The sequence below is a fragment of the Macaca thibetana genome, chromosome 18 (genome assembly GCF_024542745.1).
Source record: "Macaca thibetana thibetana isolate TM-01 chromosome 18, ASM2454274v1, whole genome shotgun sequence".
Lineage (NCBI taxonomy): Eukaryota > Metazoa > Chordata > Mammalia > Primates > Cercopithecidae > Macaca > Macaca thibetana.
The window spans coordinates 36,239,227-36,258,413 of NC_065595.1; the positions used below are offsets into that span (position 1 = coordinate 36,239,227).

Consider the following 19,187-nt stretch of genomic DNA (forward strand, 5'->3'; position numbering starts at 1 on the left):
CATTGAAGAACAGGGGAGACCTATGGTCTGACTTATATTTTATATGATTGAATATAGCTGTTGTGTACAGACTAGACTATGGGGCCGAAAGAGGTGGGTGGGCATCAGGGCAAAAATGGAAGCCAAGAGAACAATTAGGAGGTTTGCAGTGGTTCAGGAAATAGTTGATGGTGGCTTGGCTTAGAATATTGGTATTGCAAAACTTAAAACAAAATTTATTCAGTTATATTTTGAAGGTATAGACAACATTATTTGTTGATAAACTGGAGTGGTAAGTCAAAGACGACTCTAAGATTTTGGCCCTGAGTGAGTAAGTGAATAGTGGTTTTTTTCTGAGACAGAATTTCTGAGGAAACAACAGCATTGAAGGGATAGAAGGCAATTGATTGCTTTTTTCTTCCTTTTTTTACCTTAAATACAATGAAATGCACAGATCTTAAGTATACTTTCACTGAGTTTTGACAGTTGCATACATCTGTTTAACCTAAACTCCTACAAAACATTAAACATGACCTTCACCTTAGAATGTTTCCTCACTCCTTCCCAGTTCATCTTCATTCTATCCACACAAATGACTACCTTGACTCTTTTTTCCCCATTTGAGGCTCCTTTCACTTGTTCAAGAACTTTATATAGGTGGAATCATATGACTCTGCTTACTCAGGAGAAGTGGCTTTTTGAAACACTATGTTCAATATCTTCATTAGATATCCATGTGAAAGATGCCATGCAAGCAGGATCCACTAAAGACAGCCAGTAAGGAACCTTATTGACAAAGGTAGTAGCATAGGGTCTAAGTGAAAATGTACGAGAGGAGTCTTGCAGGAGGTGAGTTTTGAACATAGTTTTCTGAGATGATGCTTTTTAATTGGTAGACTATTTGAGAAATGACACCAGGATGGCAACATGTTTTGTCAGAAATCCATATTAGGAGGAGCAAAAAAATTGGATGAGCCTTTCAATGACAGGTCTTGTAAGTTAAAAAAAATAAAAAAGGGCTAAGAAGAGTGAATTAAATCTCTTAGGCAATGTCAGTAGATGAACAAAATAATGTGTAGGGAAATTATTCCTGCAAACTTCTATTCCAGCATTGATTTGATAATCTCAGGCTAGTTGTGGAGTACCAAACTCAGCACATGGAACTTTGTCCATTCAACATAGTCTTGTAAAACCATGGTGAGGGGCTACAGTTTGACAGCACCCTTGTTATGTGAAAGAAATTGCAATTTTTAATCACTTGCTTTGGGTGATACAGTGGATAACCGACTCAGAAGAGATGGTTGTTATTTATTGCAGGTTGTGGGTGGTCTGTCTGCTTGGCACAGTCAATCTGGAGCTCTGAAAGTAAGCCAGAAGAAGGTTTCGTTTTGCTTTTTTTCTCTTTTCAAAGGCAATTGGAGAGTGGGTCTTAATCCTGGAACTGATATCACAGAAAGTCACAACTTTGCCCTTTTCTCTTAAGATACAAAATAGCAAAAGAAAGCTCATTTAAGAATATATTATCTATCAGACAGATGTCTGTAGGGAGTGATTTGATGGATCCTGGAAAACTCTTCTGCCCCAAAATATCTCCTCCTCCTTGAAATCTGTCGTGCTTTACTTTGGAGCGTGAAGGCTTTGGGGATTCCGAGAGTCTCTGCTGCCTTTGTAAATACCTTGGGGAGGGAGAACATATTAAGTTCTCATCAGTTGGGGGATTTATTTCATTTATCTTGAGGGCAAAGCCCTGTGGGAACAGAAAAAGCAGAAGGGAGGTGGTGATGCTAAAAGGAATAGAGCCTTGAAGTGGGGGCAGTTTGTAAGGGCGCACCCCAGGGAGGTCTTGTTGACTTCAGCATTTCACCACGGTCTGGGTGTGCCCATCTCACTGCACTCAGATTCCCTTCTGAGGCTGTTCATCTATTTCTCTCCTCCCCCTCTTTAATGTGTTGCAAACTCTACCTCTTAGCCATTATCCGAAGCACTTATGCATACTCATCCATCAGGAAGTGTCCCTTTCTCCCTTTTGCCCTCTCTGTGTCCTTTTGGCTCGCCTTCTTTCTGCTCCATTTAGAAATGTTGACAAGGCATTGTTCACTGCTGACTAGTTTGGTTTTTAAGTTTAGTTATTAAGCGGCTCTTTTGTTGTTATTGTTGTTTTCTGCAGCATTGGATCTTAATAGCTGCTGAACTGCAAATAATGGAAAAAGCAAACAACTAGAAAAAGAATGTTGAGAAGTAATATTTCCCGAATAATGACACCTGAGTTGGCAGAGCAGGGGACATTTCAGTAGTTTGGGTTGTGGAGGAGATAACTGTTAAAATCATTGAGGCTGGAATTCCATTAGGTACAGTGGGGAATTAGGAAGTTTATGTGTCTCCTATTTTTAGTGGAGAAAACCGAGAGACACTAATAGCACTGGCTTGCTGCATGTTTGAAATATTCACAGGTATTAGTAGAGAAAAGGGTTTAAGTAAAGAATAATATTGGAAAAAGAGGGCAAATGTGTGTGTGTGGGGGGGTGTTTGAGCTCGGAAAAAAGGAGATGTTGGTGGAGTCTATAAAGTACCTGATGATGGTGGCAAAAAAGTATACAAAATCTTATACATTTCCCCATTTGACTGTGGTTAAAGACAGGGGAATACAGAGAACAAAAGTAAGCCTTAACCAATTTAAGAACCAGTTTTCTATTCTTCTTTCTCTAAAACTTTGCTTTTATGATCATGAAAAATCAATAATTTGGGGATTTAAAAAGTCATATACATCCCATAGAGAAGGAAGGCTTCTTATTAGGGTGTAGAGTAATTACGCTAGCAAGCAGAGTATATGTACAAACAGTTACTTTGCTAATTGTTCTTCCTCAGTAGCCGAGAGTAACCAGCTTTCTTTAGCCTGGTGTGGGACAGATGACAGCTTGCCTCCCTACACCAAGTAGTCTTGGCTAGATTTAGAATTGTTCCTCAGTCAAGAATTAACTAAGCCTGGCCATGATCTCTAGGCTAAGGACAACTATGATGTACCACTTTAGTATTTAGGATTATTGTAAGACAGGCCCATAGTCACCCTGGTAAAGATAGATATAGTACCATGATTTAACTTCAGAAAAAGAAATGACATTGGAAGACATGGAAATGGATGGCCTTGCTTTATTGATGAATCCAGGTGTCCACAGCATCCAGAATCAGAGACCTATAAAAGTACAGTAATCCTTATCTCTGTGAAACTTGAGACTGATATATGATTTCTATATGCTCAGAAACCTGTTCCAGCCTGGCTAATTAAACCCAATGTTACCTTAGCACATCTGGCTGAAAGGAAGAACCTTGGAATGCAGGGAGATGCAGATTCTGGGAAACAGATTCCATGGAGCATAACAGTGAAAAACAGAAGTAAGAGCCAGTTATCAAGCACTTTTATGTACCAGACTCCATCCTAACTGCTTTTGTACATTTTCTCATTTAGTTCTTATAATCATTATGTGAGATAGGCATCAAGAATCTCACTTTCATGTTAAGAAAACTGCATTCAAAGAAATAGAACAACTTGTCTACTTAGAACACAATTTACAAGTAGTCAAACCAGGACTCAAACCCATACCTGTCTGACCTGAAAGGCCATGTTATTAATCACAAAGTTTAATCTTTTATGAAGCAAAAGAATGAGCTCAACATTGGTTTTGGTTTTTCACCCCAGATCAACACATTTGAGAAATGTTTTACACTGTGAAATTGCATGCTGCCTTGTATACTTTGAACATTTATGCAATTTGAGCCAGTTATATTTTGATGCATCTATCATAATCTTTCCTAGAGGAAAGAGGGAGGGTTGATTGACAGAGGAAATCCCACATTTACCATTAATTTGTGTAAAAAAATTCAATTTTAAATGTCTAACAAATTGAATTAAATTGAGAAGGGTCATAAGAGCTTATCAGTTGAGGTCGTCATGACGGCAGTAAAGAAAGTAGTTAGGAGGCTGATTTTATATTAGCTGGCAAGCCAGCCAGGTCACTCTATTAAAATTCTAAGAAAGCCTACATGGAAATGCTGCTCAATGTGACAATTAAATGTGATATGTAATTTATTCCACTACCCATTACACTGATGTGCTGAGGTAGCCACTAAAAATGAAAGCTACAGGAACGACGAATACAGTATAGTGTAGCATGCATATGGTGGGACCATGTGGTTTGTTTCATTAAAACATATTAGTCCCTGCTATTTTCCTCTCTTTGGTGGCCAAGTCTTAACTTTCAGCTGTAAACTCAGTTCTAATACATTTTTCCAACCTTGTTTATCATCCATGTATAATTAGAAATTATAACTGGTTTCCCTGTTTTCTAGCATTGAAATGCCATCCAGTCATTCACATCTCAAGGATATTGTATATACAGTTATGTTACTTGGCAGTTTAAAGTTACATATGCATGTATTTTTATCTTGAGCAAGCAAAGAAGCAGGCTCACCTGAAGCCCTCTTTGTGAAAGTCCACTGGCTTGACCTGGAGGCAAGAGAACTAGTGTCTGTTGTCAGTTCTGTGGTTCACTGGCTGTAGCATGTAGAAGCAATCACACCCTCTCCCTGGGCTTTAGTTTGCTGTTTTTGTAAGACTTCTCTAATTCCGAAAGGCTCTTCTGCATGAACTTCCAATGGTCCTCGAGTCTAATAAGAGAATATAATCAAGAGTGCCATTCAGTCCCAGGTAATAAGAATTATGTATTGGAAACAAAACAAGCACTTCTCTGAATGATGAAACAGCAAAAAATCAAACTTCTAAATTGGATGTGGCAATAAGAGATATGGGACTATTTTAAAGGAAACAAAATTATATTTATACTTTTTATTTGCTAACAATAAGCAAGAGGAAATAATGTCTAGCACATTTTGTAGAGAAGAAATTATTATCCATGGTATACAAAGAGCCATTAAAATAAATAGGAAAACCATTATCACCTCAACTGAAGAAAAGGCACAAATATGTTTATTATTTATAAAAAAAGAAAAATATCAATAATATATTTTATCAAAATTCTGGAGTTTACTCATGTGAAATATATCATACCTTTTAATGAGTATGTATTATTACAATTATTATTCAGTAGCACCACCTATCTTAAGAGTGAAACCAGTACATTTGAAACTTTAGTATACTCTTTTTAAAACTTTGCTTGCTAAAAGTAACCACTATTTTCAGTTGTATGTGAATCACTACCTTGCTTTTGTGGATGATGTAGCTCCATGTGTACACATGGCTTAACAGTATATTACCTGGGTTTGCCTGTGCTTTCACTTCATATGAATAGAGCCATACCGTGTGTATTCTTCAGTCACTTGTTTATGTCACTTAACTTTGTTCTTTTGAGCCATCTATGCTGTGAGTAAAGATATATTCATTTTATTTTCTTTCTACCTAGCATTCTAGCATAAAAAACATATCCTCTTTTATCTAACCTTTCTATTGAACATTTAGAGTTCAGGTTTCACAATTCCAAATAATGCTACCAAAAGCAATCACAGAGTTATTCTGTTGTACCTGAACAAGAGGTTATCTCAGATAAATGTATCCGGAAGTAGAATTGTTGGTCACGGATACGATGATCATTTAGTATATTGTTCAAATTGGAACATTTCGAAAACTTGAAGAGGATAATGTTAGCAATTATTCTAAAAGTAAGTAAAGTGGACTTACTACGATGCATGATTACACAAGTACAGTATATGAGTATGTTCAAATTCGGTGAGTAACGCTAAATTATTTTCTTAAACTGTATCAATTTAAACTCCCATTTGCCATGTCTGAGAGTTACCATTGCTCTTAATCTTTACCGATGATTGGAAGTGGGTTATTTTCCTGACATTTACTAAGTTTATTTTTGTTTTGTTTTGACATTTATTAACCATTCGTTTTTACTCTTCTCTGAAATATTTATGTAAAACTTATTCATATATTTTGGCCATTTCTTTATTAGAATGCTTACCTTATTTCTTATTATTTTATAGTAGTTCAATTATAAAGTTTCCCTGTATGTGTAAATATATTTCTGAGCTCCTTATTATATTTTACTGGACCATTTGTCGATCTCTGTGACAATTCCACACTGCCTTAATTACTACATTATTGTAGAAAGCTTGATGTTCTGCAGGATTACTATGAAACATTTGGATGCATATGTATATATATTTTTTTATTTATCTTGCTAGGGATTCACCAGGTTTGTGAGTTTAATCTTAGGTGCCATTAAATAGCTATGAAAAAATCTCAGCTAATATCTCTCCAAATGCTACCTATTCTTTACTCTCTTTTTCTGGAAGTTCAATCAGATGCATGTAGGGTATCTTCATCATTAGGTAATTTCTCATTCCTCATTCTCCTCCCACCCTTCCACTTTTCCGAGTTTTCAATGTCTGTTATTCCACTCTCTATGTTCATGTGTATATATTATTTACCTCCCATTTATAAGTGAGAACAGGCAGTAAATGACTTTTTGTTGGAGTTATTAAATTTAATATAATGGCCTACAGTTTCATCCATGTTGTTGCAAAAGACATAATTTTATTCTGTTTTCATATCTTGAGTAGTATTCTATGGTATAGATATACCACAATTTCCTTATGTGATAATCCATCAATGGACACTTACATTAATTCCATAAATTTACTATTGTAAACAGTGCTTCAATAAGCATAAAAGTGTAGGTAGCTTGTTGATATAATACTTTATTTTCCTTTGGGAAGATACCCAGTACTGGGACTGCTGGATTGAATGGCAATCAGTACTGGGGCTGCTGGATTGAATGGTAGCTCTATTTTTACTTCTTTGAGAAATGTCCATACTGTTTTCCACAGGGGTTTTACTAATTTATATTCCCACCAACAGTGTATAAGCATTCGATTTTCTCTGCATCTTTGCCAACATCTGATTTTTTTTAAAAAAATCAACAACTATTTTGATTAAAACAAACAAAAATCTATTAGCATACCCTTAATATGATAAAAGATACTACAAGATTCCTATGGAAAGCATAATAGTTAATGATAAAATATATAAACAAATTATCTTATTGATTTGTTTAAGTTCTTTATAGATTCTGGATAGCAGACCCTTGTCAGATGCATAGTTTGTGAATGTTTTCTCCCATTGTGTGGGTTGTCTGTTTATTGCTGGGTTGTTTTGCTGTGCAGAATTCTTTAATTAATTAGGTCACACTTCTCAATTTTTGTTTTTGTTGCAATTGCTTTTGGGGGCTTAGCCAAAAACTCTTTGCCAAGGACCATGTTGAGAAGGGTATCTCCTAGGTATTCTTCCCGGATGTTTATATTTTGAGGTCTTACATTTAAATCTTTAATGCGTCTTGAGTTAAATTTCCTATACAGTGAAATATAAGAGTCCAGTTTCATTCCTTTGCATATGGCTAGCAAGTTGTCCTAGCACCATTTATTGATCAGGGAGTCCTTTCCCCATTGCTTGTTGTTGTTGGCCTTGTTGAAGATCAGATGGTTCTAAGTGTGCAGCTTTATTTCTGAGTTTTCCATTCTGTTCCATTGGTCTACGGGTCTGTTTTTGTACCAGTACCATGCTGTTTTGGTTGCTGTAACCTTGTAGTATTTTTTGAAGTAGGGTAGTGTGATGTTTTCAGCTTTGTTCTTTCTGGTAATGATTGCTTTGGCTGTTCTGAATTTCTTTTGTTTTCATATGAATTTTAGAATACTTCTGTGTCATTCTGTGAAGAATGACATTGGTAGTTTGATAAGAATAGCATTGAATCTATAATTTGCTTTAGGTAGTATGGTCATTTTAATGATATTGATTCTTCCAATCCATGAGCATGAAATGTTTTTTGATTTATTTATGGTGTCTCTGATTTCTGTTTTATAATTCTCATTGTTGAAATCTTTCACCTTCTTGGTTAGCTTTTTCCTGGGTATTTATTTTCTTTCTAGTTGTTGTGAATAGGATTGTCTTTTTGATTTGACTTTCAGCCTGGACATCATTGGGGTCTAGAAATGCTACTGATTTTTTGTACCTTGATTTTTTATCATGAGGCTTTACTAAAATCTTTTATCAGTTCTAGTAGCCTTTTGGCAGTCTTTAGCATTTTCTAGGTATAGAATCATATCAGTGCTGGATTATGTTTATTGATTGGATGCAGCTGGAAACCATCATTCTTAGCAAACTATCACAAGAACAGAAAACCAACCACCGCATGTTCTCACTCACAGGTGGGAACTGAACAATGAGATCACTTGGGCTCGGGAAGGGGAACATCACACACCGGGGCCTATCATGGGGAGGAGGGAGGGGGGAGGGATTGCATTGGGAGTTATACCTGATGTAAATGACGAGTTGATGGTTGCTGACGAGTTGATGGGTGCAGCACACCAACATGGCACATGTATACATATGTAACAAACCTGCACGTTATGCACATGTACCCTAGAACTTAAAGTATAATAATAATTAAAACAAAAAAAGAATCATATCAGTGAAAAGAGTTTAGCTTCTTCTTTTCCTTTTTGGATACCCTTTTCTTTCTTTCTCTTGCCTGATTGTTCTGGCTAGGACTTCTAGGACTAGGTTAAATAGAAGTGGTGAGAGTGGGCATTTTTGTCTTGTTCCAGTTCTCAAAGGGAATGGTTCCAGCTTTTGCCTGTTTAGTATGATGTTAGCTGTGTGTTTGTCACAAATTATCCCATTTAAAAAATGGACAAAGGACCCAAACAGGGAACAAGAAGACAAGACATACAAGCAGCCAACAAATGTATGAAAAAATGCTCATCATCATTATTTGCATGAGAGAAATGCCAATAAAAACAACAATGAGATATTCTCTCATCATCAGAATGGCTGTTTCTAAAAAGTCAAATATAACAGATGCTGGTGAAGCGGAAGAGAAAAGGGAACACTTATACATTGTTGTTGGGAATGCAAATTAGTTCAGTCACTCTATAGAAAGCACTTGTTAATTTCTCAAAGAACTTAAAAAAGAGCTACCATTTGACCCACCCATCCCATTACTGGGTATATACCCAAAGAAAAATAGATCATTATACCAGAAAGACATATGCACTCATATGTTCATGGCCATGTTATTCACAATAGCAAAGACATGGAATCAACCTAGGTGCCAAACAATGGTCAACTGAATAAAGAACATGTGGTACATATATACCACCAAATACTACACACCCATAAAAAAGAATGAAATTGAGGCCAGATGTGGTGGCTCACGCCTGTAATCCCAGCACTTTGGGAGACTGAGGCAGGGGGAAAATTTGAGGTCAGGAGTTCATGACTAGCCTGACCAACATGATGAAACCCTGTCTCTAATAAAAATACAAAAATTAACCAGGCATGGTGGTGCATTCCTGTAATCCCAGCTACTTGGGAGGCTGAGGCTGGAGAATAGCTTGAACCCAGGAGGCAAAGTTTGCAGTGAGCCGGGTTCGCATTGCTGCACTCCAACCTGGGTGATAGAGCGAGACTTCCTTTGCAGCAATATGGATGGACCTGGAGGCTATAGCTCTAAGCAAACTAATGCAGCAACAGAAAACTAAATACCATGTGTTCTCATTTATAAGTGGTAGCTAAAAATTGAGTACACATGGATATAAACAAGGGAACAATAGATACTATGGACTATAAAGGGGGAAGGGAGGGAGGGAGGCGGGGATTGATTAATTACCTATTGGGTACTATGCTTACTGCCTAGGTGCAAGGTGCAATATACCCATGTAACAAACCTGGACATGTATCCCCCACATCTAAAATGAAAGTAGAAATTAAAACAAGAACAATGACAACAACAGAAAACATTCTCTGAAATTTAAGATGAGACAAAGGAATCCTATATCATCACTCCTATTCAATGTGTCCTACTCTTCTAAAATTGTTATTCACAGATGCCATATTGTGTATATACATATGATCTCAAAGAAGCTATAGATAAGGAATTAGATTTGAACTTAATTGTTTATTTTATATTCGATTAATAAAGAGAAATCAATTGTATTTCTATATACCAGAAATAAACATGTAGAAACGAAGTTAAAACCAGTACTGTTTATAGTAGTGCATACACACAAATTCAACTAACTAGAAATAAATCTAATTAAAGTAGCTTAAGAATTCTATACAGAAATCTAGAAAATGTTTTTGAGAGAAAATTAAAGTAAGTGAATAAAATATTCATGAATTGGAGGAATAACAATTATAAAACTGTCAGAATAAGTTTTTTTTTTTATAGATTCTATGTAATCCCAGTAAACATTTCGGGACTTTGTCGTTGTGATTCTACAATTTATCTGCACACACTTCTGGTTTTCAGTTTGGCAGGTAAGGAGCTTGAAAGTTGACCATAATAACAAGGCATAAAAAGTTGGACAAACTGAAAAATCAATAATTCTTTTTAGATCCATAAGAGATGTGAGGTCACAGGGCAAACTGCTGCTCCACAAAATTGTAGAGACAGACAGACTAGATATAGAGAATCACAACTTACCAGAGCAGAAACCCCCAAGAAGAAATCTCCATAGTAACCAGAGCCAGGAGAAGAAAACTTGAGTTGTAATTGACGAATTGCTGGAGGCTCAGTGTGGACAAGTCTGAGAGAAGAAAGACTCCAGGAGGACACAGTCATGGGGTGGGGAGGGTCCCACACTTTTGTGAATTTGACTTTAGGAGCTTTTCCAGATCCTCATAGTGAAGATTGGAGAAAAATACCCTAGTGCTTCTGGTAAGGGGAGGGGAAAAGAACAACTTTAAAATATACTAGTGCATTCTGTTCATCTTAAGAAGGCCCGCCCTCAAGAGAAACTATTTTACTAGAGCTTCAAGGGCTCACGAAAAGACTGCAACCTAATCATGGCACTATGAAACATTTTTTCTCCCTCTACACCTTACCACATTATTAAAGCCCTATTTACATTAGAGAACTCAGAGAACACCAAGCAAGAAAAATACCAAAACCCCAGCATTTCTTTTACCCATATATCATGTCAACTATCAAGAAAAATTGCAAGTCATACTAACAGGCAAAGAAACAAAGTTTGAAGAGACAAAGAAAACATCAGAACCAGAATCAAATATGGCAGAGATGTTGGAGTTTTCACAGTGAGAATTTAAAACAACTATGGTTAATATGCCAAGGGCCATTATGGATAAAGTAGACAGCATGAAAGAACAGATGGGCCATGCAATCACAGGATGCAAATTCTAGAAATAATAAAAAAGAATTGCTAGAGATCAAAAGCACTATAAAAGAAATGAGTAATATATTTGATAGGCTTGTCAGTAGACTGGGCATAGCCAGGGAAAAAAACCTTTGAGCTTGAGAATATGTCAACAAAATCTTCTTAGAAAAGCAAAGAGAGAGAAAAGACTGAAAAAGAAAACTAAACAGAATATCCAAGGAATGTGGGACAACTACACAAGGTATAACATATACATAATGGGAATACAGAGGAGGAACAAAGAGACAAGGGAAGAGAAGAAACATTTGAAGCAATAATCATAGGTAGTTTTTTCAAATGAATGTCAGGCGCTGCTATAGATTGAATGTGCCCTCCTCTGCCAACTCACACTTTGAAGCCTAACCCTAATAGATGGTATTTGGTGGTAAAACTTTTGGGAGGCAATTAGATCTTGAGTGTAAAGCTCTCATGAATGAAACTGGAATTCCTATAAGAAGAAATACAAGAGAACTTGCCTTATTTCTGTTTTTTCTTTGCCATGTGAATATACAGTAAAACATGACAATATTTAAACCCAGAAAAAGGCCTTCACTATGAAAGTGACATATTGTCATGCTGATCTCAGATTTCTAGCCTCCAGAACTATGAGAAAGAAATATTTGTTGTTTAAGCCACCCAGTCTACAGTATTCTAACAGTCAAACTATGGAAGACACCAAACCACAGATCCAGAGAACTCAGCGAACACGAAGCAAGATAAATGCCAGAAAAACCACGATACCTATGCATATGACATTCAAACTATAGAGCATCAATGATAAAGAATAAATATCGAAAGAAGTCAAAGAAAGTAAACACCTTACAAACTGAGGAACAAAGATTACTATTACATTTGACTTTTTAGAAGCCATGCAAACAAGAAGAGATTGGAAGGAAATATTTAAAATATTGAGGAAAAAATCACCAACATAGGATTCTGTATCCTGAATCACAAGAAACTAGACAAATCTGAATAGACCAATAACAGGTAACAAAATTGAATCAGTAACAAAAAGCCCCCCATCAAAGAGAGGCCTAGGACACGATGTTTTCATTGCTGAATTCTACTAAACACTTAAAGAAGAACAAATATCAATCCTGTTCAAACTATTCAAAAAGTTGAAGAGGAGGAAATTATTAACTATTTCTATGAGGTCAGCATTACCATGATACTAAACCAGCTAAAGACACAACAGAAAGGAAAAACTATAGGCCAATATCCCTGATAAACGTGGATGCAAAAATCCTCAAAATATATTAGCACACTGAAATCAACAGCAAGTTATGAAGATCATTCATCATGTTAGGATTCATTGCAGAGATACAAGAATTGTTGAACATCTGTGAATCAATAATATATCATATTACAGAATTAGAAGGGAAAAACCATTATCATTTTAATAGACATCCAAAAGGATTTGATAAAATTCATCATCCCTTTATGATTAAAAACTCAACAAATTATATATTGAAGGAATGTATCTCAACACAATAAAGGTCATATATGACAGACCCACAGCTAACATATTTAATGGGTAAAAAGCTAAAATCCTTTCCTCTAAGATCTGGAAAAAGTGAAGGATACCCACTTTCATTACTTCTATTCAACAGAATACTAGAAGTCCTTGCCAGTGCAATTGCACAAGTGAAAGAAATTAAGGGCATCGACATTGAAAAGGAGGAAATCAAATTATTCCCATTTGCAGATGACATGACTATACGTATAGAAAATCCTAAAGACTCTACTGAAAAGAGTTGGAGCTAATAGTTCAGTAAAATGGCAAAATACAAAAATCAACATACAAAAATCAGTAGCATTTCTATAAGCCAATAGTGTCTGAAAAGGAAATTAAAAAATGCAATGCCATTTACAAAACTACAAAAAGTAAAATACCTAGGAATAAATTTAATCAGGAAGGTGAAATATCTTTACAATGAATAGAGTATTTTTACAATGAAAACTATAAAACACTGATGAAGTTAATTGAGGAAGACAAAAGTGAATGGAAAGACATTACATGCTTATGAATTGAAAGAATTTATTTTGTTATTAATAAAACGTACCTACTACCCCAAGTGATCTAATGCAATCACAATCAAAATACTAATGACATTCTTCACTGAAATAGAAAGAAAATCCTAAAATTAATATAGAACATCAGAAGACCCTGAATAACCAAAGTAATCATGAGCAAAAGGAACAAAGCTGGCGGTATCACACTATTTGATATCAAAATATACTACCAAGCTATAGTAACTAAAACAAGACGGTACTGGCATAAAAATAACACACAGATCAATGGAACCGAATAGAGAGCACAGAAATAAACCCACATACTAACAACCAACTGACTTTCCAAAAATGCACCAAGAACACACACTGGGGAAAGAACAGTCTCTTCAATAAATGGTGCTGTGAAAAATGAATATCCAGATCCAGAAAAATGAAAATAGACTCCTATCTCTCAGCAGATACAAAAATCAATGCAAGATAGATTGAAGACTTAAATGTAAGACGTGAAACTTTAATACTAGTAGTTAAAAATAGGGAAATGCCCCAATTAAAAGACAGACTGGCAGATTGGATAAAGAATACTAATCGGTGTGCTGTATTCAGGAGACACATCCCACATGCAAAGACACGCATAGGCTCAAAATAAAGGGATGGAGGAATAGTTTCCAAGCAAATGGAAAGCAAAAAAGAGCAGGGGTTGCAGTCCTAGTCTCTGATAAAACAGGCTTTAAACCACTAAAGATCAAAAGAGACAAAGAAAGGCATTACATAATGTTAAAGGGATCAATGCAACCAGAAGAGCTAACTATCCTAAATATATATGCACCCAATACAGGAGCACCAAGATTCACAAAGCAAGTTCTTAGAGACCTACAAAGAGACTTAGATTCCCACACAATAATAGTGGGAAACTTTAACACCACATTGTCAATATTAGACAGATCAACAAGACAGAAAATTAACAAGGATATTCAGGACTTGAACTCAACTCTGGACCAAGTGGACCTAATAGACATCTACAGAACTCTCCACCCCAAATCAACAGAATACCCACTCTTCTCAGCACCACATCACACTTATTCTAAAATTGACCACAAAATTGGAAGTAAAACACTCCTCAGCAAATGCAAAAGAATGGAAATCATAACAGTCTCTCAGACCACAGTGAAATCAAATTAGAACTCAGGATTAAGAAACTCATGCAAAACTGCACAACTACATGGAAATTGAACAATGTGCTCCTGAGTGATTACTGGGTAAGAAACGAAATGAAGGCAGAAATAAACATGTTCTTTGAAACCAATGAGAACAAAGACACAACATACCAGAATCTCTGGGACACACTTAAAGGAGTTTGCAGAGGGAAATTTATAGCACAAATGCCCACAAGAGAAAGCAGGAAAGATCTAAGATCAACACCCTAACATCACAATTAAAAGAACTAGAGAAACAAGAGCAAACAAACTCAAAAACTATTGGAAGACAAGAAAAAACTAAGATCAGAACAGAACTGAAGAAGATAGAGACACAAGAAAACCTTCAAAAAATCAATGAATCCAGGAGCTGGTTTCTTGAAAAGATCAACAAAATAGACTGCTAGCCAGGCTAATAAAGAAGAAAAGAGAGAAGAATCAAATAGATGCAATAAAAAAATGATAAAGGGGATATCACCACTGATCACACAGAAATACAAATTATCAGAGAATACTATAAACATCTCTACACAAATAAACTAGAAACTCTAGAAGAAATGGATAAATTCCGGGACACATACACTCTCCCAAGACTAAACTAGGAAGAAGTCAAACTCCTGAATAGAACAACAGCAAGATCTGAAATTGAGGCAGGAATTAATAGCCTACAAACCAGAAAAAAGTCCAGGACCAGATAAATTCACAGCCGAATTCTACTAGAAGTACACAGAGGAGCTGGTACCATTCCTTCTGAAACTATTCCAATTAATAGAAAAAGAGGGACTCATCCCTAACTCATTTTATGAGGCCAGCATCATCCTAATACCAAAACCTGGCAGAGACAAACAAAAAAAGAAAATTTCAGGCCAATATCCCTGATAAGCATCAATGTGAAAATCCTCAATAAAATATTGGCAAACTGAATCCAGCAGCACATCAAAAAGTTTATCCACCACGATCAAGTTGGCTTCATCCCTGGGATGCAAGACTGGTTCAACATACAAAAATCAATAAGCGTAATCCATCATATAAACAGAACCAATGACAAAAAACCACATGATTATCTCAATAGATGCAGAAAAGGTCTTTGATAAAATTCAACAGCCTACATGCTAAAAACTCGCAATAAACTAGGTATTGATGGAACATATCTCAAAATAATAAGAGCTATTTATGACAAATCCACAGCCAATATCATACTGAATGTGTAAAACCTGGAAGCATTCCTTTGAAAACCTGCACAAGACAAGGATGCCCTCTCTTACCACTCCTATTCAATGTAGTATTGGAAATTCTGGCCAGGGCAGTCAGGCAAGAGAAAGAAATAAAGGATATTCAAATAGGGAAAGATAAGTCAAATTGTCTCTGTTTGCTGATGACATAATTGTATATTAAGAAAACTCCATAGTATCAGCCGAAAATCTCCTTAAGCTGATCAGCAACTTCTGCAATCTCAGGATACAAAATCAATGTGCAAAAATCACAGGCATTCCTATACACCAATAACAGTCAAACAGAGAGTCAAATCATGAGTGAACTCCCATTCACAATTGCTACAAAGAGAATAAAATACCTAGAAATACAAGTTACAAGGGATGTGAAGGACCTCTTCAAGGAGAACTACAAACCACTGCTGAAGGAAATAAGAGAGGAACCAAACAAAGGGAAAAACATTCCATGCTCATGGATAGGAAGAATCAATATCGTGAAAATGGCCATACTACTCAAAGTAATTTATAGATTCATTGCTATCCCCATCAAGCTACCATTGACTTTCTTCATAGAATTGGAAAAAAAACTACTCTAAATTTCATGTAGAACTAAAACAGAGCCCGCATAGCCAAGACAATTCTAAGCAAAAATAACAAAGCTGGAGGCATCAGACTACCTGACTTCAAACTATACTACAAGGCGACAGTAACCAAAACAGCGCGCTACTGGTACCAAAACAGATATATAGACCAATGAAACAGAACAGAGGCCTCCAAAATAACACAACACATCTACAACCATCTGATCTTTGACAAACCTGACAAAAACAAGCAATGGGGAAAGGATTCTCTATTTAGTAAATGCTGCTGGGAAAATTGGCTAGCCATATGCATAAAACTGAAACTGGATCCCTTCCTTATACCTTATACAAAAATTAACTCAAGGTAGAATAAAGACTTAAAGGCAATTCCTAAAGCCATAAAAACCCTAGAAAAAAACCTAGGCAATACCATTAAGGACACAGGCATGGAGAAAGACTTCATGACTAAAACACCAAAGTGGCAACAAAAGCCAAAATTGACAAATGGGATCTAATTAAACTAAAGAGCTTCTGCACAGCAAAAGAAATATCATCAGAGTGAACGGGCAACCTACAGAATGGGAAAAAATTTACAAGAAAAAACCCCATCGAAAAGTGGCTGAAGAATATGAACAGACACTTCTCTAAAGAAGACATTTATGCAGCCAACAGACATATGAAAAAAAGCTCCTCATCACTGGTCACTAGAGAAATGCAAATGAAAAACACAATGAGATACCATCTCATGCAAATGGCAATCATTAAAAAGACAGGAAACAACAGATGCTGCAGAGGATGTGGAGAGATAGGAATGCTTTTACATTGTTGGTGGGAGTGTAAATTAGTTCAACCATTGTGGAAGACAATGTGACGATTCCTCAAGGATCTAGTAATAGAAATAGCATGTGACCCAGCAATCCTATTACTGGGTATATACCCAAATGATTGTAAATCATAAAGACACATATGTTTATTGTGGCACTATTCACAATAACAAAGACTTAGAACCAACCCAAATGCCCATCAATGATAGACTGGATAAAGAAAATTTGGCACATATACACCATGGAATATTATGCAGTCATAAAAAAGAAGATGAGTTAATGTCCTTTGCAGGGACATGGATGAAGCTGGTAACCACCATTCTCAGTAAACTAACACAAGATCAGAAAATGAAACACCGCATGTTCTCACTCATAAGTGGGAGTTGAACAATGAAAACACATGAACACAGGGAGGGGAACATCACACACTGGGGCCTGTTGGAGGGTCGGGGGACTAGGGGAGGGATAGCATTAGGAGAAATACCTAATATAGATGATGGGTTGATGGGTTCAGGAAACCACCATGGCACATGTATACCTATGTAACAAACCTGCCCGTTCTGCACATGTACCCCAGAACTTAAAGTATAATAAAGAAACAAAATAAAAAAGCAAATAATATGTTTTTAAAATAAGCAAGGAACTAGATAGACATTTCTGAAAAAAGAAGACATACAAATGGCCAACTGGTATGAAAAACTGTTCAACATCACTCATCATCAGAACAACATGAATCAAAACCACAAGAAAAAGTAACAAGTGCTGGTGTAGATGTAGAGAAAAGAGAACACTTATACACTGTTGTTTGAAATATAAATCAATATATCGATTTTGCAAAAGATTATTGAGGTTTCTCAAAAAATTAAAAACATAGCTACTATATGATCCAGTACTTTCTTTACTGGGTGTTTATTAAAAAAATGAAATCAGTATGTCAAAAAGATATCTGCATTCTCTCATGTTTATTATAGCACTATTCACAATAGCCAAGATATGGACTAAATCTGAGGATCTATCAATAAAGGAATTGATAATGGAGATGTGATATACATATACAATAGACTACTTAGCCATAAAAATAAAACCCTGTCATTTGTAGCAACATGGATAAACCTGGAGGACATAATGTTAAGTAAAGCAAGCCAGGAGTGTGCACACACACACACACATGCAAATATTGCACGATTTCACTCATATGTGCGATGTAACAAGGATGGTCTCTGAGAAGTACAGAGTTAAATAATGGTTATGAGAAGCTGGAGAAGGCGGAAAAAATATGATGGGGAAAAGGTTGGCCAACAGGTACAAAATTACAGTTAGATAGGAGAAATAAGTTCTGGTGTTCCATAGCACAATAAGATTACTACAGTAAACAATAATACTGTATATTTCATGAGAGGATTCTGAATATTCTCACTACAAAATACGATAAAGATTTGAGGTAATGGAAACACTACCTACTATGATTTGATCATTACATAATGTATACATGTATCAAAACATTATATTGTACCCCATAAAATATGTATAATTACTGTGACAATTGACAACAAAATAAAAATAAAAATTAAAATGTGGAGAGGCTATAAAGACTTCTTTAGAGAAATAAAAATTGCGAGGATTTGCTACTAGTAAAGCTGCTTTATAAGAAATGTTAAAAGAAGTACTTCAAAGAGAAAGGGAAATATATTGGTCAAAGCCCAAATTTGCATAAAGAAAGGAAGAATATCAGAGAAGGAATAATTGAAGGCAAAATGAAACCTTTCATTTTTCTTATTCTTAACTGATTTAACAGATAAAGTTGTTCAAAATAATAATAGCAACATGAAGGTACCAAAACAGACATACAGACTAATGGAACAGAATAGAGGCCTCACGAATAATGCCACACATCTACAAACATCTGACCTTCCACACACCTGACAAAAACAAACAAGGGGGAAAGGATCATTCAGTAAATGGTAGTGGGAAAACTGGCTTGCCATATGCAGAAAACTGAAACTGGACCTTCCGCACCTTCTGCTCAATTTTGCTGTGAATCTAAAACTTCTCCAAAAAATAAAATCTGTAACAAAAGATTTATATGGACATAGGGTCAAGAAGAGTTAACACAATGTTGAAAATGAAAAAAATATTCTATCACATATTGAAACACTA

General features: G+C 35.8%; 1 long non-coding RNA gene across 1 annotated transcript in view; it reads right to left on the minus strand.

Moving 5' to 3' along the window:
* Nucleotides 1-484: 484 nt before the first annotated feature.
* The window catches only part of LOC126941349 (uncharacterized), a 37,816-nt gene continuing 19,113 nt past the window's right edge, over nt 485-19,187 (minus strand). Inside the window, exons 2-3 of the long non-coding RNA XR_007721270.1 lie at nt 4,446-4,641; nt 485-1,655 (exon numbers count right to left, since the gene is read on the minus strand). This is a non-coding gene — a long non-coding RNA (uncharacterized LOC126941349). The remainder of the gene's footprint in view (nt 1,656-4,445; nt 4,642-19,187) is intronic.